Source organism: Danio aesculapii, chromosome 20 (genome assembly GCF_903798145.1).
Source record: "Danio aesculapii chromosome 20, fDanAes4.1, whole genome shotgun sequence".
NCBI classification, from domain to species: domain Eukaryota; kingdom Metazoa; phylum Chordata; class Actinopteri; order Cypriniformes; family Danionidae; genus Danio; species Danio aesculapii.
In genome coordinates, this window is record NC_079454.1 from 9223193 (window position 1) to 9246109 (window position 22917).

The following is a 22917-nucleotide window of genomic DNA, read 5'->3' on the forward strand; positions in this document are numbered from 1 at the left end:
CCTATGGACACAATGTGTACACAAGGCCTAATTCAAGAGCAACTGAACACACACACCCATCCTGGGAGGCTCATCTTGAGTTTCAGAAAACCCCTGTCATTTGAGCTAGGAAGCAAAGCACAAGAGGACCTACAATCTTCAATCTCACACACACGCACACAGAGGTTGGCCCATGTAGAGTAGGGGGTCCCGTTTCACAAATGTAATCTGTGAATAATCACTTTTCTTTGTAAAGTAGAGGACACAAGGCCAGATGGGTCTCGTATCCACAAAAGACACGTCAACTGCATATTGTGCGTTCAATTATGTGTAGAACAGGCCAAAATAAATAAATTCGTTCAAAGTAGGTAAACTACTTTTCGATATTTGGCGTAATAGGCAGATTTAGGACTGCAAAATATATTGTTTTAACAATAAATGAAATGAAATCACTTCTATTGTCACATCAGTATCACAATGTGGACTTCAGCAGTAGTCCAACCCATTGGGAATACATGCCTTGGTATATGATTTTGACAAATGCGAAATATGTAGCTCTAGTGATGTTTCCTGGCAGCTTGCCAATGGAGGCCACGCTCAACGTTTTTTAGTAAGTAAGTAAGTAAGTAGCTGAGCTCCATTTTCTGATACATTTACATGTCCTACTCGGATGGAACCGAGGGAAGGGAGGGCTTGTTATGCATTGCAATCGACCAATTAAACCAAAGTCCCTTTAAGGCAAGCCATTTCACTCGGCAGCCATCTTTGAAACACCTCTCGAGCAATATGCTCAGGCATTCTGTCTGAACGGGAAAACATTAAGTTCTTTTGCCAAGCTTACAGTTACATTACATATTTGGATTCACCAATAAAATTAAACAACAACCGTCTCATAAGTTTCGCATCTAAACATTCAAACCAAACAAAATCGGCAATTTGTTCAGATTGCCCAAGCTATCGCGTTCACGACACCAACCTCATTCATGGCCATGTTACACCTTATCATCCTCTGAATAATGCTTTGTCCGATGGCGCTGGACTTCAGAAGACATTCACAACTTGGTCTTGATGGCAAATCTCCTCCAGAAATAACAATGACTCTATTACAAGTTTGTGGCTGTTTGAGTAGTTGCTGTCATGTGATGCGTATTGGCCAGATGGACTGTAACTCGCGTTCACATAACAAAACAAAAAAAATAATAATTTTGTTTTCAAGTGTAGTTGGTTCATTTTAAAGTACAGATTTCAAGCTTTATTTAGATACATTTCTTATGTCTGTGATGCAAGTATTCGCTGAGATTCCAGTCGTAAAATACACACACCTGGTCTGAACTCAGTGTTTCCTCTAGGATTTTTTCTAGCTGTGGCGGCAGACCTTTTACACAGATCTACCAACTACCTGTGACGTTATTTCAATGGCAAAAAAAATGTAGTGAGCGCAGTACTACAAGTCGAGATCGCATTTATGTAATATGAGTAGGCATTAGGCTTGTGCCGGTATTCGGTAATGCGATAAATCACGGTAATGAATATGCACGATATTGTTATCGCGGGCACTTCAAAATACCGTGAAAATAATAGATCCGAATTTATATTCTTAGAACGCGCCTTAGCTTATTTTCCATCAACCGCTTGAAGAAACACTGCGTATATGCTGCGCAGAACTGATGCGCACTCTGATGTAAACAATCCCCACATGTAGAAGCACTGTGCGCGCGCCCCCGCTGCCAGCGCACTATAATCCTCACACGAAAAAGAAGCATGGCGGAAGGAGGAACGCTGCCGATAATTTATCCCCCTTCAGCTTATTTTCCATCAACCGCTTGAAGAAACACTGCGTATATGCTGCGCAGAACTGATGCGCACTCTGATGTAAACAATCCCCGCATGTAGAAGCACTCTGGCACACAGTGCACGCCGCCGCTGCCACCACTCACTAATCCTCACACGAAGAAGAAGCATGGCGGAAAGAGGAACGCTGCCGACAATTTATCCCCCTTCAAAAAAAAAGTCAGAGGTTTGGAAATATTTTGGGTTCCAAAAAAATGCAGAGGGATTGCTGATCGAAGACGGTTTCTCTTTGCACATTCACTTTGATATAATTGCTCAAGTTTACTTTTATATTGTGTATTGTTTTATTTATATTTATTTGTATTTAAATGTTTGAAGTACTTTTAGTTAATTAAAAAGTTATTAAAGTTACTAAGTTAACGAAACTGAAGTATATATATATATACATACATACATATATATATATATATATACATACATACATATATATATACATACATATATACATGTATACATATACACACATATACATACATATATATAAATATATATATATATATAAATGTAAAAAAGAGTGATTGCTCCATATTTATATTTTACATTTATGGTCAGAGAGGTCATGTTTTGATCTTCTATTGGTCTCACACAATCACATAACGCAGGTCAGAGTTCACCAAGCTTGAACTTGACATACCAAACTGGTTGCACAAGCTGGTCTTCTGAATGAATAGATGTCTAGAGGATGAAAAGTGACCGTGGCTTTACCATGATTTTACATCGCTTTTACCTGCAATGTGGAACAGTCCTTCTTTGGACTCAAAAACAGCTGTTTTTATTAAACGGGAGAAGCCACCCTCCCCTTGTCCCACCCTCCCTTCATTTTTCAGTTGAGATTACATCAAACATTGAATAAAAACTGCACACTTCAAAGCACTCCACGGGACATTTAAGAATTATAATGAATCTGTTATGATAATTTAAATTAGTTATGGTACATCAACTAATCTGAAACAAAAATGTATAATAGTAATAATAACGCTACTGCAAAGCTCCCTCAAACGGGCCCTGAAAAGTGTAAAGCAAATGATGCGCGGTCAGAAGGGAAGCTAAAGATCAGCAGAAAGACAGACAGGAATCCCACCTGTGCTGCTGACTATGAAACAGCTGCACCAGTGCAACGTTTCAGCTCTAACCATTAGGCGACATGAGAATCCCCCTCGCAGTCATCTGAAAAGGACAAAGCTTTCCTATGTAGAGGCAGGAAGTGCTCAGAGAGAAGGAAGGACAGAGAGTGAAGAAGCGAGAGTGTTTATGGGGATTAAAGCAATGCCAGATGCTCTGGTTCATCTATAAACAATCCTGACAGGCAATACAATAACACTGCTAATACTCATCAGAGGCCCATAAAACCAAAGCTAAAATTAACAACCGAAATTGAACCTTTGCATACAGTTATTTGATTAACAAAGGAGATCAAAGATGTTTCTACTTCTCCTTTAGGGAAAAAAAAAACTCTGTGCAGGTGCACAAATGCTTGTCAACGCATTAGAAACATACGGTCACACTGTAAATACTCGGAGTGCATTCCTGTGGTGGGTAAAACTCATTACTCAACAGGGCTATAGAGTTGAGGCCGGTTCAACTACAACGAATTAGGATTTTTTTTCTTTATACGAGTCAATATCAATAATCATCACAATAAATATCAAATCTCTCTTACCTTCCCTACTGAAAAATCCAGCTTAAACCAGCCTAGGCTGGTTGGCTGGTTTTAGCTGGTTGACCAGCCTGGTTTTAGAGGGGTTTTGGCCATTTCCAGGCTGGTTTCCAGCCATTTCCAGCCTGGTCTTAGCTGGTCAGGCTGGAAAATGACCAGCTAAAACCAGCTTGACCACCTAGCCAGGCTGGGAGCCCAGCTAAAACCAGCTATGTCCATCTCAAACCAGGCTGGTCAAGCTGGTTTTAGCTGGATTTAGCTGGTCATTTTCCAGCCTGACCAGCTAAGACCAGGCTGGAAAAGGCTGGTAACCAGCCTGGAAATGGCCAAAACCCCTCTAAAACCAGGCTGGTCAACCAGCTAAAACCAGCCAACCAGCCTAGGCTGGTTTAAGCTGGATTTTTCAGCAGGGTTTTGGCTCATTTCCACTGAGTGGGACAGTACGGGTGACCTTTATCAGACTTGTGTTTCCACTGATAAAAGGGTACCAATGGTACTCTTTTGGGTGGCGTGGTGTATGACAGAAAGTTTCAGACGACGTCATTTTCGCTTGAGGAAATGTCTACAATAAAGCTGTACGGGTCATTCACATATCATATGAGAAGCACTTCTCACAAAACAAATGCTTCATACTAGGGCTGCATGATTAATCGTAAAAAGATCACGATCCGACCCTACACACGATCTTAATTTAGCTTTTCTACGATTCCGCCAATTATATTTTCAAGGTCAGGAGAGAAGCAAGGCAGTCGCACAAGTCTTCACAGCAACATTGACACCTTCAAATGGCGTTAAAAGTGTCACATACTGTATTTATAAGGTATAATATACCCAAAAATGACATTTCTGTCTTCATGTAATGATGTATTCACGGTCGCGAAATCACACGTGAGCTGACGCACTGTTTGTTTACTGGCGAGAACGCGCACGTGCACGCAAATGACGCCTACTCTAGTGAACAGAGCGGGCTGTGAATAACAGGTAATAAAGTTGTAAATAACGTTCAGCTTGTTGATCGTTTGAGGGCCGTGCGGGAGGTTTGATTTGCATGCATGTGTTTTTTCTCACAGCGACCACAGCCATGAGCTGACCTCGGAAGTGAAAGTGAAACCTGTGGGCACATCATTTAAATGATCATATTGCATTTTAGAGTTATGATTACGACAAGAATTTGAGATGGTTTTTCTTTCATAGCTAACAGTGTTGTGGATGAAAATAAATGTTTACTGTGTCAGTATAACCCTAGCCTATATATAATGGAAATATAATGGTCTAATAATGTTGTCAATGACAGATGACAAGCACATGTCTTAAACGTAAAAAATCAACTTCAGAATTATGAATAGTTATATTCTGATGTCATCACTTTACTGTGAATTAACAAACAGGACATATTGAAAGTCTGTTCAAGTCCACCATAATGTCTTTATAAAATTTAGCATTTTAAGCAACAGTAGACCTACCTACACATAGGCCTAATATTATTATTGTTGTTTTACCATATGTTTGAGAATTAACAATAATAATAGGCTAATCATATTAACCTTTATTTTACATTTACAGAATCGTGAGAAAAATCGTGATCTTGATTTTAAGCCAAAAAAAAAAAAATCGCGATTCACATTTTTACCAGAATCGTGCAGCCCTACTTTATACACATAAATACTTGTGTATAAATGTTCATTAGTAACTTTTCTATGAACATAATTTGATTATAACTGCTGATCAATGACAGTGTGAAATAGGCTACTGTAACGTCTGTAATTATATTAAATAAATGCAACATATATGAACACATACAGACCCTTACAGTCTACGCTATGTTATCAATTACAGAAAAACTACACACAGCATACATTTAGTCCTTATTTAGGTTCAAATACAACATGAAATATAGCCCACAGTCAGTGCAAACCTCTCATCGGTGTCTTTAATCTTCAGCAGCACATGTAGCCTCTTAGTAATTCCGTCATTTCGGGTTCATAATAGTCCAAAAGGTGATGATAATAATTAAACATGGCAATTTGTTTATGTTTTAGGTTGCAGACACATCATTTGCTGCTGTTTTTTTCCGCTTTCCCTTGTTTTTTTCACGCTTCACTCTTGCGTCTGTTCCTTCCTGACAGGATCGGATATCAACGCGATTCAACGATCACGCGCATGTTATTAATAGTTCATTATTTTAAATATAGATGTGATTGCGAGCTCTCTGGACAAAATTAAATCGCTCGCACCTTTAGATGGGCTCGTAAAACAACACCAGGAGACAGCAGGTTTTGTTCTGCTTGGCTTTGTGGCTGTTCATCAAGACGACGACAAGGTTTGTTTGAGCTCGGGTCGACCATGGCTCGTTATTATATGTATATAATATTACTGTGTAATCTCTCGGCTGTGTATTTAAAACATGGCGGTTCCTTTGTTTTCGTTTTAGCTTGGTGCGCGAGCGAATGACGCATCTCTGTAAACCAATAGCGTTCAGCTGTGTGTCAAGCTCTGCCTTTTGGTACCCTTGGTACCCTTTGCAAAGGGTGCTGAAAAAGTGGTACGGTTCGGTTCGGAACCGTACTGTGCAACTCAGTGTAAATGGGCCATTTAAGTTTAGATGATTCATAGTAGGCTTGTGCCGGTATTCGGTAATGCGATAAATCACGGCAATGAATATGCACGATATTGTTATCGCGGGCACTTCAAAATACCGTGAAAAATAATAGATCCGAATTTATATTATTAGAACGCGCCTTAGCTTATTTTTCATCAACCGCTTGAAGAAACACTGCGTATATGCTGCGCAGAACTGATGCGCTGTCACGGATTGGTCAGGCTCTCACGATCCCCACTCACGAAGATCACCATCACCTGACTTCTAATGAGCACACAGCTGCATCACATTCACGAGCACCAGATAAAAGCACAGCACTCCAGTCGCTCATTGTCCGGGCTCGTCTCGACGAAAGCGGACAACTGAGCGACCACTCAGCGTAGTCATCCTCAGCTAAAACAAACGCTTTACTTACCTGTTCTCTTTGTATTCCTCCTAGTCTTCCTGGTCCACCCGAATCGTCCTGTCTTCCAGTCCTTCCAAGTCTGTGTCATCCTCTGTCAGCTGTATCTGGTGTGTGCTGTCCATCCTCGTGTATTCCTGTTACCCAGCCACGGAGGAAAAGACCCCAACATCACTCCTGATCCTCCTGGCTATCCTTCATGTGCTCCTTGTTGTCATTTAATAAACACCCTAACGTTTCCTTACCTCTGTCTCCTGTCCGCTTCATAACAGAAGCCCGGACCAATAACGACGACAACATGAGCACCCCCGATCACTTTCAAGAGCTGGTGGACCAGTTGAAGCGGATTCTACAGCCACCAGCTCCACTTTCCAACGCACCACCAGCACCGAGCACTTCCGCCTCCACAGTTTCTTCTTCGGCCCTTCCTTCCAGTCCCATGGCCCGACCAGCGCCCTACTCAGGCGGAGCGGGGGAGTGCAATGGTTTTCTGTTACAATGTTCCCCTCATATTCGAAATGCAACCTTCTCTATATCCCACAGATAAGTCAAAGATCGCCTACATCGTATCACTACTCTCTGGGCCTGCACTTAAATGGGCTGAGACGATCTGGAACCAAGCCGGGCCGGTCATGAATTCCATCACTACCTTCACGGAGTATTTCAAAGAGGTGTTTGGACGTTCTGATGGGGAAGTAGCCGCTGGAGAGCAGCTGTATCATCTAAAGCAAGGTACTCTATCTACACAGGAATATGCTCTCCGGTTTCGCACTCTAGCAGCTGCAAGTGGATGGAATGAGAGATCGTTGTTGACCACGTACCGGCTCGGCTTGGAACCCACTCTCCGAATCCAGCTGGCCACATTAGATGATACTATGGGTCTGGAGAGATTCATCCAACATTCTCTCCGATGTTCCGATCGTCTCCGTTCCTATCAACAGGACACCATCACCCCCTCGTCTGCACTCCTCCAATCGCCTGAGTCAACAGCCTCTCCAGAACCAGAACCCATGATAATAGAGTCTGGAAGACTGACATCAGCGGAACGACAGAGGAGGCTGACCCGGGGTCTGTGTCTATACTGCGGTGTCAGTGGACACACCCGTATGGAGCGTCCCCTTCGTCCCATTCGGACTTCAGTGAGTGTATTCAGTACGAATATTGAACAATGTAAACCACTTACTACCACCGTACAAATAACTACTGCCTCTATTTCTCTCCTTGTCACAGCCCTCATCGACTCCGGGTCAGCAGGGAACTTCATCTCCCAATCCCTCTGTCGTCAACTCCACCTACGTACTGAGGCGTCCTCGCATATATACCAGATACAACCGATAACCCAGTGCACTCGATCTTCGACCCGTATCCATCGACAATGCGAAGACATCCTTCTTCAAGTGGGGTTGTTACATCAAGAGAGGATTCAATTTCTGGTTCTGGAGGGTGCAAATATGGACATCATTCTAGGGCGCCCGTGGCTGGTGAAGCACGATCCCATCATCTCTTGGGGCACAGGAGAGATAAAGAAATGGGGATCTGGATGTACACCTACCTGTTTTCCAAATCTCCCTCTTCAAGGTCGGAACCCCATTTCTTTGTTTACAACATCGGTCGAGAGTCCTCCTGAGAAGCAGTCTATCCACATTCCTAAGGAGTACAGCTCCTTTCATGATGTCTTCTGCCCCAAGAGAGCTTCCCAGCTACCGCCGCATCGGCCATGGGACTGCGCGATCGACCTAGTTCCAGATGCCCAGTTGCCAAGAGGTAGGATCTACCCGCTCTCGCTTCCAGAGAATCAGGCAATGGAAGATTACATAAGGGAGGCTCTGAGTCAGGGGTACATACGTCACTCAAAATCACCAGCCGCCCTCAAGCTTCTTCTTTGTGGCCAAGAAGGACGGAGGGCTGCGTCCATGCATCGACTACAGGGTCCTAAATAACGGTACAGTAAAATACCGATATCCCCTTCCTCTGGTACCAGCCGCTTTGGAACAGCTCCGAGAAGCTAAAGTCTTCACTAAATTGGACCTCCGCAGCGCGTATAATCTGATAAGAATACGTGAGGGGGACCAATGGAAGACAGCATTCGTGACCCCTACTGGCCACTATGAATATGAGGTCATGCCTTACGGTCTGGTCAACGCCCCCTCCGTATTCCAAAACTTCATTCATGAAGTCCTCCGGGAGTTTCTTCACCACTTTGTAATAGTGTACATAGATGACATCCTCATTTACTCCCGGAGTGAGGCCGAACATCGCCAACACGTTGCGGAGGTCCTACACACATTGAGAGAACATCACCTCTACCTCAAAGCGGATGAAATGCTCATTCCACCAGAAGTCGATTCATTTCTTGGGATACATCATTGACCAAACCGGTATACGTATGGATGGGAAGAAAATTGAGGCTGTTCTATCCTGGTCAGAACCCACTTCCATTAAGGAGCTCCAGAGGTTTCTTGGGTTTGCTAACTTTTATAGACGGTTTATCAAGGACTACAGCAGGATTACATCACCTCTCACTAATCTCCTCAAGGGTAAACCCAAAGGACTGGAGTGGACCAAAGAAGCAGCCGCAGCCTTCCGCCTTCTTAAGAAGGAGTTCACAAGGGCCCCACTCCTGACTCATCCTGACCCAAATCTTCCTTTCGTGGTGGAAGTGGACGCATCCACCACCGGCGTCGGGGCAGTATTATCCCAACATCATGATACACCGCCCCGACTGCATCCCTGTGCCTATTTCTCTCGGAAGTTGAGCCCGGCGGAGCAGAATTACAGCATAGGAGACAGGGAGCTTCTAGCAATCAAGCTAGCCTTGGAGGAGTGGCGTCACTGGTTGGAGGGAGCCAAACATCCGTTCCAGGTGATCACAGATCACAAAAACCTCCAATATATCAAAGAGGCCAAGAGACTATGTCCACGTCAAGCCAGATGGTCACTTTTCTTCTCACGTTTTGATTTCTCCATTTCCTATCGTCCAGGACCCAAGAATCTAAGAGCAGACGCTCTCTCTCGTTTACACGAGCATCACGATCATGAAGAACTCCCAACGAAGATTCTTCCCGAACACATCTCCATTTGTCCGATCACCTGGAACGCTCCTCCAGTCGTTGCCACTCCGGAAGCCCCTGCTCCGCCGGGATGCCCTCCTCATCGGCAGTTCATACCACCTGAACACCGGGTAGATCTGATCCACTCCTTACATACCTCGCTAGGCACTGGACATCCAGGGATCAACAATACTCTCTCGCTAGTATCCCAACGATTCTGGTGGCCAAACATGGCAAGGGATGTGAGGCAATATGTTCAGGGCTGTAAGGACTGTGCCCAATCCAAGAGCCCACGTCATCTACCCGCTGGAAAGCTCCATCCCTTGCCGATTCCGAACCGTCCCTGGTCACACCTAGGAGTGGACTTTATCACTGACCTCCCCTCGTCAGAAGGTAATACCTGTATTCTAGTCATCGTAGATAGATTCTCAAAGTTTGTCAAACTAATCCCTCTGAAAGGTCTTCCCACAGCCTTTGAAACAGCCGACAATATCTTTAATCAAGTCTTCAGGTCATTTGGTATTCCAGAAGATATTGTGTCGGACAGAGGTCCACAGTTCATCTCACGTCTATGGAAAGCCTTCTTCAAGCTCCTAGGTGTGGCCGTCAGCCTCTCTTCTGGATATCATCCCAAACCAACGGGCAGACAGAGAGGAAGATTCAGGAGGTGGGACGGTTCCTGAGGACCTTCTGCAGTGGTCACCAGAGCTCCTGGAGCCAGTATTTGGGCTGGGCAGAATATGCCCAAAATTCACTGCGGCAACCCTCCACCGGACTCACGCCATTCCAGTGCGTCCTGGGCTTCCAACCACCGCTCTTTCCCTGGGATGGCGAACCATCTGATGTCCCCGCAGTGGATCACTGGTTCCGGGAGAGCGAGAGAGTCTGGGACGAGGCTCATCAACATCTGCAGAGGGCAGTCCGTCGAAGCAAGGTAACCGCCGATAGAAGAAGGTCTGAAGAACCCAGATACACACCCGGACAAAAGGTGTGGCTATCCACCCGGGACATACGCATGCGACTGCCCTCTCGCAAGTTAAGTCCCCGATTTGTTGGTCCCTTCACCATCGTGGAACAGGTTAACCCCGTCACCTACAAACTACAATTACCCTCTCACTACCGTATTCACCCTACATTCCACGTATCACTCCTGAAACCCTATCACGATCCTGTTCTTCCCTCCACAGAGCCTGACCACGAAGAGGAACCCCCTCCTCCACTGCTCCTAGAAGAAGGAGCCGTCTACGCAGTGAAGGAGATCTTGCGTTCCCGACGTCGTGGTGGCCAGTTGGAGTACCTGGTGGACTGGGAAGGGTACGGCCCCGAAGAAAGGACATGGGTTCCCAGAGCTGATATTCTCGATCCTAGTCTCATGGTGGAGTTTCATGAGAGCCACCCTGAGTTCCCAGCGCCTAGAGGCAGAGGGAGACCACCACGGCGTCGGAGGTGTCGGCCCTCAGGAGCGGGCCCTGGGGAGGGGGGGTACTGTCACGGATTGGTCAGGCTCTCACGATCCCCACTCACGAAGATCACCATCACCTGACTTCTAATGAGCACACAGCTGCATCACATTCACGAGCACCAGATAAAAGCACAGCACTCCAGTCGCTCATTGTCCGGGCTCGTCTCGACGAAAGCGGACAACTGAGCGACCACTCAGCGTAGTCATCCTCAGCTAAAACAAACGCTTTACTTACCTGTTCTCTTTGTATTCCTCCTAGTCTTCCTGGTCCACCCGAATCGTCCTGTCTTCCAGTCCTTCCAAGTCTGTGTCATCCTCTGTCAGCTGTATCTGGTGTGTGCTGTCCATCCTCGTGTATTCCTGTTACCCAGCCACGGAGGAAAAGACCCCAACATCACTCCTGATCCTCCTGGCTATCCTTCATGTGCTCCTTGTTGTCATTTAATAAACACCCTAACGTTTCCTTACCTCTGTCTCCTGTCCGCTTCATAACATGCGCACTCTGATGTAAACAATCCCCACATGTAGAAGCACTGTGTGCACGCAGTGCGCGCCGCCACTGCCACCGCACTATAATCCTCACACGAAGAAGTAGCATGGCGGAAGGAGGAAAAATTGCCGACAATTTATCCCCCTTCAAAAAGGGTAAAGTCAGAGGTTTAGAAATATTTTGGGTTCCAAAAAAATGCAGAGGGATTGCTGATCGAAGACGGTTTCCCTTTGCACATTCACTTTGATATAATTGCTCAAGTTTACTTTTATATTGTGTATTGTTTTATTTATATTTATTTGTATTTAAATGTTTGAAGTACTTTTAGTTAATTAAAAAGTTATTAAAGTTACTAAGTTGACGAAACTGAAGTTTTTTGTGTTTTTTTTACCTGTCTCTCTAGTAAAATTACAATATCGTGATAATACCGTATACCGTGATAAAAGCTCAATCAATTAATCGCAGCATGAAAATGTGATACCAGCACATGCCTAATTCATAGTTTAAACTATACTTTAATTATGAAAAAAATGACAACACTGAGGTGAAATATTTCTAAAGGCAAATATTTATAAAAAGTATATTGAGACGGTTATACTATTTTGCCAGCCAAGTTCCGGCATATTCCATAATTACATTTAGATCATCATGATCGTAAATAAAACCACATATAAAGCACTTTGTTACCTTGAGGAAACTAAATAACATAGACAAGTGCTTCTCTTTGAAGTTGGTAGTGTGATCTTAAGGCTGATTTATACTTCTGGGTCAAGCACACGTGTATGCATATGCTCTGGCACAGCTTTTGTGCTGTTATATAGCCCTCACCATGACTGACATCGGTGCTAACGCGCACCTCTCAAAAAATGTAACTACACATCGCAACGACGCATAGCGCAAGCTCTGTGATTGTTGACTTGTAGCTGTGACAAGTGTGGCCAGTGCTGAAAGCCGCGAGCCTGATGGAGCGAGTGTTTGCAAGTGTTGAGTCCTGTGTAGGCATAGGACAATAACTGTTTTCAAGGTATACCGCGGTTTGGAAAATTCAAGGTTTTAAAACTGCCCAAATTTTCTGTAATACCATTGCTAAGGTATGTATAAGGTTTTTTTTTTTTACATTTTTTAGGACAACAGTATCTCCAGCAGAAAAAAATATCTAAAGATGCCATTTTGAATTGTAAAGAAATCAGTGTTTTTGAAACAAATGAAGACAGCAGAAGTCAATTAATCTTTTGCATTATTTAGCCTGACATGTTTACTATTCCAAACTATTAAAAATAGTTTGTTAAAATATATTGCTTTCAAAGGGAAAAAAGTTTTAGTTTTTTTACCAAGACATTTTAAAAGAAAATATTTTAGAGCAGTGAGCACAATGCCGTGATATTTTTATCCAAGGTTATCATACCTGTCACTTAACCTAGCAACTGTGCCAACATGCTTTAAAACCACCTCTATTGTGCCAGTGCCGAAACACTCCAGCCCAACATGCCTGAATGACTACCGCCCTGTAGCACTCACACCCATCATCATGAAGTGCTTTGAGCGGTTGGTCCTGGCACATCTGAAAGACTCTCTGCCATCCACACTGGACCCACATCAGTTTGCCTACCGTGGCAACAGGAGCACAGAAGATGCCGTCTCCATAGCACTGCACTCTGTCCTCACACACCTGGACAATAAAAACACTTATGCACGAATGCTGTTTGTTGACTTCAGCTCAGCATTCAACACTGTCATACCCTCTAAGCTACTGATCAAACTCAGAGACCTGGATATCAACACGTCTCTCTGCAACTGGGTTATGGACTTTCTGACTAACAGACCTCAGAATGTTAGATCAGGCCACATCTGCTCCACCACCGTCACACTCAACACTGGTGTACCACAGGGCTGCGTGCTGAGCCCCTTCCTCTACTCCCTTTTTACCATCGACTGTAGGCCTGTGAACAGATCCAACACCATCATCAAATTTGCAGATGACACCACAGTGATTGGTCTAATCAGCAATAATGATGAGACTGCCTACAGGGAGGAGATACAGCATCTGGCCACTTGGTGCACCGACAATAATCTGCTCCTCAACACCAATAAGACCAAGGAGCTCATTGTGGACTTCAGGAAGGGACGAACAGGCTCGCATGATCCCATCCACATTAATGGGATGGCCGTTGAGCCTGTCTCATCCTTCAAGTTCCTGGGGACCCACATCTCAAAGGACCTTTCCTGGACCACCAACACCTCCAGCCTGGTCAAGAAGGCTCATCAGCGCCTATTCTTCTTGAGGCAACTTAAGAAGAACCAGCTTTCATCAGCCGTCCTGGTGAACTTCTACCGCTGCACAATAGAAAGCATCCTGACCAACTGCGTCACAGTCTGGTATGGAAGCTGCTCTGTTGCTGAGCGTAAAGCACTGCAGCGGGTGGTGAAAACTGCCCAACGCATCACAGGGACTACACTGCCAGCCATTGAGGACATCCAGAAGAAACACTGTCTGCGCCGAGCACGCAGTATTCTTAAGGACACCTCTCACCCTGCTCACAGAATGTTCTCTCTCCTGCCTTCCGGCAGGCGCTTCAGGCTCCCCCGGACAAAAACCAGCAGACTGAGGAACAGCTTTTTCCCCAGAGCTGTCTTCATTTTGAACTCTGCCCCTCACTGACTCTTTTGCCCCCCCAATACACCCCCCACACTCCTCTAACTTATACTCCTCACAATCACTGCACTATTTAACATTTGCACATATTCATTGCACTGATTCATTTACTTGAACTGTACATACCCACAGCACATGGACATTTGTAATTTGTAATTATGTTTATCTATCTGCCACTCCTGATTATTAATAGCATCCTGTACATATATTCATTTATGCAAATCTCTGTTCATAGCTAATACAACCTGTATATAATGTTGATAGTACATCCATCTGTAAATATCACCATAGTTTTTCTATAACTGCACTTTATAACTTATACCTGTATCCTGCACTTGCTGCTATTGCACTGCTGGTTAGACCGAAACTGCATTTCGTTGCCTTGTACTTGTACATGTGTAATGACAATAAAGTTGAATCTAATCTAATTACCGTCAGAATCTTATACCGGCCCATGCCTATAATCCTGTGACAAGCTCCAGATGGAAACTTTAGTTTTGTGTTTACCTCTGAATGAGCGAGTTTTAGCTATGTGTACATTAAGGTAGCGCCCAGAAAAGAAAAAAAAACATCCCCAAAGAAACTCGACACATGAGGAACATAAAAACCTACTGCTAGCTAGCGTTTTGGAGGTGTTATCGCAGAGCAACACAAACAGCACACAGAAGTATAAATGCACAACTATGCGCGAGGCAGACACCGTGATCAATTAACGCAGAAGTATAGAAAAAAAACAAGATTGGAAAAAAACGCCTATGCCGGTTCTTAAAAAGGATTCAGTCTGTGTTTTCGTTTTGTAAATTAAATGTGTCATTTAAGTGAAAATATCTAGAGCAGGCCTGTTTATTTTATTATTTTTATTTAGTTTATTCTTTTTTTTCTATGCTGTCGGAAACGCTGCAGGTGCGTGAAGATGTTCTGTTATGTTTTGTATGTTGCTGTTCGGATGATAAAATAAATCAGTATTTTAGAATATTTAATGTGTCACATAACAGACACGTCAATTTTTTTTTTTTATTAAATAATATTTTAATATTTATCGGTTAACGGTTAATATTCAGTTAACGAGCTGCTGTTGTCGGTTGGTAAAATAAACCAATATTTATACTAGCAATATTTAGATGCACAAATTTAATAATCAAAATGTATAATCACACCATTTAGTGTATATATACGTAAATGCAATTAATTTTCCTAAAAGTTAAACATGTAATTTATTTTGCCTAAATACTTTTAATCTCAATTAAATAATAAAAACACATGTAAATAATAAATGTTTTGGTAACTTCATGGTTACACGTTGCAAACTCTCCACAAACCATGAGTGTTTTCCAAAAACTGGTCAATAATAATACCAATTCAACATTGCAGATCCTGTGATGTGACTTTTGCGGAAGCGCACATGCCAATATCGATGCTGAAACGATAATGTGCAGCCCTACACGAAAGCATTTCATATGTCAGCTTATAGACAGGTCAGCCGATCAACGAAGTCCGATATTGAAGTTGATACTTTTGACATCCGTAACCATTAGTTCTAAGAACTATGAAAAACTTTCTCCAGTGCAAAAGCACCTTATGAACCCTGCCTGTACTGTCACATTTGATTAGGAGTCTTACTCGGTCATGACACGGCATATCATATCAAATTCCTTACAACACTCAATGGTGGTATCTAATCAGGAAATTTATTTAAGTCACATTTTAATGGCCACTTTTCTCGTGATCATCACAGTAAGAGGTTACTTGACTACTTTGATTTAGGGCAACTTCATCATAACAGTGCTGCATTCAGACAGAAATCTCCTGAAAGGCTTCCTCATTTCCATATGTGATCAATAAGTGCCGAGCCAGACATAATTCATGTATTTTAGCTTGAGTTTCATGGTGAAAGACTGCAAATGGATTCCCCGCTATTGACTGGCAACTTTTATACAAACTACTAGCACAGTCAGTAAAAAACGCATTCATTCACTGGGTCTTGGAACACAATAAACTGCTCACTTAAAAATCTTGGCCAATCATAAATGCTTTTAGAACAAGCTTAAAATAAGCACTCCTATTGAAGCTATAGGTTGACAATAATATTTATTAACTGATTGTAACAAATCATAACACAGATTATGGAATTATCCATGTTACTTGCAGGTAATTAGAATTTTAATAAAGCATTTGTGCTGTTTTAACTTTAAATCTTGTCAATTGTATCTGTAAGTAGCTGGAGAAAGATAAATGAACAAACAATTCAGTTTTTGAGTGTGGAAACTGAAATATCTGAAATGAAAAGGAATAGTTTGGATTGTGTTGTTAATTTGAACTTTAATATTATTTAAAAAATTCAAATACTAAGTGGGCTTCCTAATTATATTATGGCTATTAGCATTAAAAATATCAGTAGTAGTGATTAATCACGCACTAATCAGGAAATTAAGCATCCACAATCTGCCAGAAGTGGTTTACCTTGTCATCTACACTCAACAGAATCAAACTGAAGGATGATTCTCTGAAAAATTTATTTTCTGCAACCTTTTTAGAATAATCGTAGGTGTCTTTCCAAAAATAACACTTGAGGACCTCAAAAGGTCACCTAGCAACTAAATGTCCACATAATGTGTTAAATAAATATTTCACCAAAAATGCACTCCCATCAAACCATACAAAGCATACGTGGATTTCTTTCTTCAGTTGAAATAATGAACATCTTTTGCTGTAAACGCAGTCCTTGCTGATTCATAAAACTTAAGTCAATGGCCATCAGCATGTTGCAAGACAAAAAAACAAACGAACAAACATCTAAAGGCAAAACATAATTAATACACGTGTCTATTGATACATTGAGTACTTAAAGTGTCTTTAAGGGGGCAGGGCATGTTAGATACCTGAGAGTATTTGATTGGTTATTAGTTGATAAGAAACTATAGTATGAGGTGACATGAAAAAAAAAAAACGTTGCTCCATTTGGAAGTGACAAACTACAAGCTTTACATTTTTATGTCAGTTTTATATCTTCTAAACGCTAATTTTGTCACTGTTTTGGGTCACACAATCATATAGACATCTTAAAAACGAACAATACTGAAACTAACATCTAAAAAACTTTATTTTAATTTCATGGGACCTTTAATTGTGATATAAAAAAATATTGTGATATTAAAAATGATGAACATGAACATTACTAACTTTGATGTAACTGTTGTTCTTTTAACCAGGGATGTTCCGATCAGGATTTTTGCAGCCAATACTGAGTACTGATTCCTTGTCATGGTGATTGACCAATACCGAGTACCGATTCTGATGCTTCAAGCTTTAAACTTTGCCATTGCATAAAGCACATCCCTCGAAATATATTATCTCGCCTTACCTAAGCAAATAAATTAACGATGTTGCATACATGTAATGGTCAAAAGAGCTTTACAAAAAAAAAAATAAATAAAACAGATTGTATGAAATAATACTAAATGCAATTTGGAAGCTCATGTGTTGTAGCGCTGCCCGAACGCACACGTGCATCTTCATCTGCTTGTAAAGTTGTAAACAAACACTTGTGATTGGTTCGTGAGATCGGCCAGATTAGCAAGTACAGATCGAGTCGTGAAATGTGAATGATGAGAAACTGTAGTATGAGTTGATGTGAATAAAACCATTAATCAATTCAGGCAGATGTGACGAACTACAAGCTTTACATGTTTATCTCAGTTTTGTATTTCTAAACGCAAATTTTCTCACTGTTTTGAAGTACACTAGCTTATAGATATCTTAAAAAATGAACAATACTGATACTAACATCTAAAAACCTTTATTTTAATTTCATGGAACTTTTTATTGTGATAGAAAAAATAATTGTGATATAAAAAAAATGATGTGATGAACATCAACATTACTAACTTTGATGCTATTGTTATTTTTTTAACCCATAACCTCACAAACATGTTCACGAGTCTGGACAACACAATCTCACGGCAATTCGTAACTTTTTGATTTAGTGGCTAAAGCTACGGTCACACTGGGCTTTGTGTGTGTGAAATTCTGTCGTGCGGTGCTGCGAAAAGGGGCGGGATTAAACAAGATGATTAGACATTAAAAAAGCGAGCGATTGCTCCATGTTTTACATTTCTGTCCAGAGAGGTCCTGTTTTGATCCTCGATTGGTCTCATGCAGTCAAGTGATGCGATTTAGCAGGTCAGAGTTCACCAAGCTTGAACTTTGCACCGCAGCAACCTGCGAAACTTAACGCATGACCCCACGTTTCCGGTCTGACGTATTCGCGTGCGTATGAATGGAAGTCTATGGAAAGAAAAGTCAAGTGTGACCGCACCTTAATACGTATGAATTCGTATGATCTAATTCGTACAATTTAGTAAGATTTGCTCATCCCCCTATGACAGTTGAGTTTAGGGGTGGGGTTAGGTGCCACACCTCTTTTTAAAATCGTACAATTTCGGACTGAACTGAATTAGCCACTAAACTGACAAAATGTAAAATACCTACGTTTTCTAGTGAGATCAGACTAGTCTGGAGGAAGTTTGTGTATGTTGTATTGCACCACAGAAAAGTGAGCTCTGTTCTAAAAAGCTCACCTGTGAGAGTTTCTCCAACTGTCCTCGAAACTTTTAAAAAATGCAGAGCGCTCAGTGTGAAACTCGCGCAAAACACAGCATTTAAAGGTCCAGTGAAGAGCTTTGAAATTTACATTTTTATTCGATGTTTGACTTAATCTCAACTGAAACACAAAGAGAGGATGGGGCATTGTGTAGCTCCTCCCTTTAAAAAAAACAGCCAATAACGTTTTGCTTTATCACATGTCTGCCAGTGAGGGTGATTGAGCTCAAGTGCATCAAATGAAAAGCAAACGAGAACCTTGTTAAAGGGGGCGGGGCATGTCAGATACTAGAGAGAATTTGATTGGTTATGATTTGATGAGAAACAGTAGTAGGAATTGATGTGAATAAAACCTTTGATCCATTTAGACGGAAGTGACAAACTACAAGCTTTACATGTTTATATCAGTTTTATATCTGTGAATGTTGTCACTGTTTCGGAGCACACTAAATTATAGACATCTTTAAAAAATAACAATACTGATACTAACATCTAAAAAGCTTTATTTTAATTTCATGGGACCTTTAAAAATCCAGCGCTTCCACTGACAACAGAAAAAAGGACAGCAATCACGTTTCTGCACCGCAAAAACACTACGATGAACACACACTCTTATGGCCATACGTTGTACTGCCCACAGTAGGGGAGAGAGGGGCACAAAGTAACACTTTTTGGTTTTGGTCAAATAATGAACAAAAGCAATGGTGTTAGACAAAGCATTTTTTTTTTTTTTGCCAGGAACACACAAGCCTCTCCTACAAATGAGCACTGAAATTATGATCGCCGGACCTATGGTTTTTGTGCAGTATTTCCAAAAGTGCCAGGAGTAAAAATGTTACTATTTACCCCACCTGCAGGGCAAGTTGTAACAGACAGGAGGTTAGATGTAACACATGCATATAAAGGCAGATTTCACACAATTAAATAAAATCCAGCTTACTTTCAATAGTAGCTATATTTCCTCAGTAATTGGCTCATTTCTTTTTTTTTTTTTTTTATTCTACATAGAACAGTATGTTTATGTTCTTATTTGTTTATTGGAAAAACACATTTGAAGCTATTTGCATCATTATCCATTATTATACAATGCATTTATTTGCATTATTAGCAATAAAATAATTTAATTTCTATTAAAACGTTATTTTCTATTAAAAACATTTTTATTTAAAAAGTTCTCAACATTACACTCAAAATTCTAAAAAAAAAAATGTGTTAGTTTAGTCGGTGTCCTACAGTGTGTGGCTTAATTGTAACACCCTGTTACAACTAACCCCGCTGCGTTGTGTTTTCCTAAAATCTGGCTAGCAGTCACTGTGTGTGTTTTACATCTTTCAACATGGGTTTCATCTTTTAACCTAGAAGACAGTAATCACAACAATATAAGATTTTACATTCATACTTTCACAGATTTTTTTTAAATAAAAAAATATCGAGTATAATAAAAAGTACTTTTATGCTGCAAAAATGGTTTCTCCTGTGTTTCTCATCCAAATTTCGCCGAACTTTTTCAATAACGTTCAGGAAGACGTCTGCCGACACTATGGTGAAAACCTCAGAAGCATGCCATGGTTAACCCTGAGCAAATACCTTAAAACTCTGTGTTACATTTAACCCCGCGTTACTTTGTGCCCCGCGCTCCCCTACCTGTCACTGACAAGACAACAAAAGCAAAGTAATTTTTACAGGGTTTTTTTTCTTGGACCTTCGTATAATCACATTTGAACCACTGAAGAAACGTGGAATGTTTTGACATTGCTTTGGTACCTTTTATAGACTTTAAACGTCTCCGTTCTGTTGCTGTCTATGGGGGATGAAAGAGCTCTCGGATTCCATCTAAAACATCTTAACTTGCGTTGCAAAGACGAAGGTCTCAGGGGGTGACTAATTAATAACTATTTGCATTTTTGGGTGAAATAACCCTTTAATAGATTGTCCTTCCAATTTTGTACATGTACTTCCTTAAAACTGATCAATTTAAGCACAGTTAAACACATATCTACAACAGCTAACCTAAATGGGATCTCCTTCAAACGTTGTCAGAATTGTAATATCTTTGCTTGTCCTGACAGTAATGGCCGACACGGCTTCCACATTAATTAGTAGCTAGCAACTAAAGTATCTGTCATAAAATGTGAGCGATTTTGAAAGAAATCATCTTGTGAAGGAGTGAAATAAGCCTCGGCTGGAGTGTGTGTGTGTGTGTGTGTGACACACCCCGATTCAGAGCGAGGTGGAGGGCACGTGAAACCCCCTCCAGACAAACAACCGTTATCCTGCGGTGATCCACCTCCATCCAGCACGAGAATAAACTTAATCCCGCAGATTATTACACACACACGAACACGCCAGCCGCAAAAGCGCGACCCATTATCAACAGAAAGCGAGCACTTTTCACGCAAACACTCACACCCAGCGCCTGACACACATACATAGGGATTCCCTCCCAAATGGGCGCATCTTCAGTCCGTTAACAGCATGTCGCCGGTCGGAGCGGCTATTAATCGCATCCTAGGCGTGCTGCTTCTGTAGCCTGTTTGCTAACATCCCGCTCATAACAGCTCAGTGCGCATCACAAGCAACTAAAACAGCGTCAAACTCACCGCTTCGCGATCCGAGCTCCACTCCGGTGCAGAGATGCTGCGATCGTTACTCCGCGGTGCGCGCGATGCTCCGGCAAACTAATATAAACAACGTAAAACAACAACAACAGCTGCGCGCCTGTAATGATCCAGCAGGAGCGGTAATTGTGTATGTGTTGTGTGTGTGTCCGTTGATCCGACAGTGGGCGGGGCTACGGCCTCAGTCTGATTCGGCTAAGGTGTTATTGGAGGACAGTGCGTGATGGGCGGGGATACGGCTCTATCTGATGCTGCTGCGGCGTTATTGGAGGAGATCTGAAAAGGGGCGTGGTTTAGCCGTGTCAATGAAAAGACTAGCGTCATGTTGTAGCTGATGAGGTTGATTCATTTTTTGTCGCTTTAATATTCCTATTAACACAAATAATTTTATATTGTTTGGATGCTATTATGAATTAATATCTGACTGTTTCAAAATATACCCTACACTTCTGTTTTGCCCTCATTAGCAGTGGAGAAACATTGCTTTTTAGCTACTTCCTCTAATAAATTAATATGTTAGTTATTTCTTAAGGGATTTAACATAAGTTTATTGCAGGGGCGTAGCGGACATTTTAAAAGTGTGTGTGTTTGGGGGGGCTGAATAAGATCCAAATGTTTACATTCATATAATTTTAAATCACCTGCTTCTAAATGGTCTGGTTCTAAAAGTGAGGGGGACGTATCCCTCCCCCCAACACACACACACACACACGCACACACGCACCCGTCCGCCCCAGTTGCTACGCCCCTGGTTTATTGATTTTGCCTGAAAGAAAGTTTGTCTGATTTCTCTTTACTTTGGGAAAATGTTTGGTTTTGGATTTGTTAATATTGGGGAAAATAATATTTTCAGTGAAACAAAACATAATTACTTTATCTGGCTAACAAACTTCATATGAGCAATATCACACTCGTAGCCATGCAATATGGGTCATTGGGTCTTAGTGTCCCACCAGTGACGATATACAGCCATATTGCACTGCAATGAGTGTGATTTGCGTTTATACAACACATGACGGCATAATCGTGTATACAAAAAAGAAAATCACGGACCAATTTGCTGTGCGTTTCTTCACTTGTTTGTGTTGACCAATTTGCTGTGCGTTTCTTTAGTTGTTTGTGTTGGCCAATTTGCTGCGCGTTTCTTCAGTTGTTTGTGTTGTGACCAATTTGCTGTGCGTTTCTTCACTTGTTTGTGTCTTGACCAATTTGCTGTGCGTTTCTTCACTTGTTTGTGTTGTGACCAATTTGCTGCACGTTTCATCAGTTGTTTGTGTTGACCAATTTGCTGCGCGTTTCTTTAGTTGTTTGTGTTGACCAATTTGCTGTGCGTTTCTTCATTTGTTTGTGTTGTGACCAATTTGCTGTGCGTTTCTTCACTTGTTTGTGTTGTGACCAATTTGCTGTGCGTTTCTTCACTTGTTTGTGTTGACCAATTTGCTGCGCGTTTCTTTAGTTGTTTGTGTTGTGACCAATTTGCTTTGCGTTTCTTCACTTGTTTGTGTTGTGACCAATTTGCTTTGCGTTTCTTTAGTTGTTTGTGTTGACCAATTTGC

At 41.8% G+C, this 22917-nt stretch overlaps 1 protein-coding gene across 2 annotated transcripts in view; it reads right to left on the reverse strand.

Moving 5' to 3' along the window:
• Positions 1-21503, reverse strand: part of ralgps2 (Ral GEF with PH domain and SH3 binding motif 2) — a 218037-nt gene extending 196534 nt beyond the window's left edge. For both annotated transcript variants that reach the window (XM_056480834.1, XM_056480833.1), the window contains exon 1: positions 21344-21503. The gene's annotated coding sequence lies outside the window, so the exon portion shown is untranslated. The remainder of the gene's footprint in view (positions 1-21343) is intronic.
• Positions 21504-22917: the final 1414 nt, after the last annotated feature.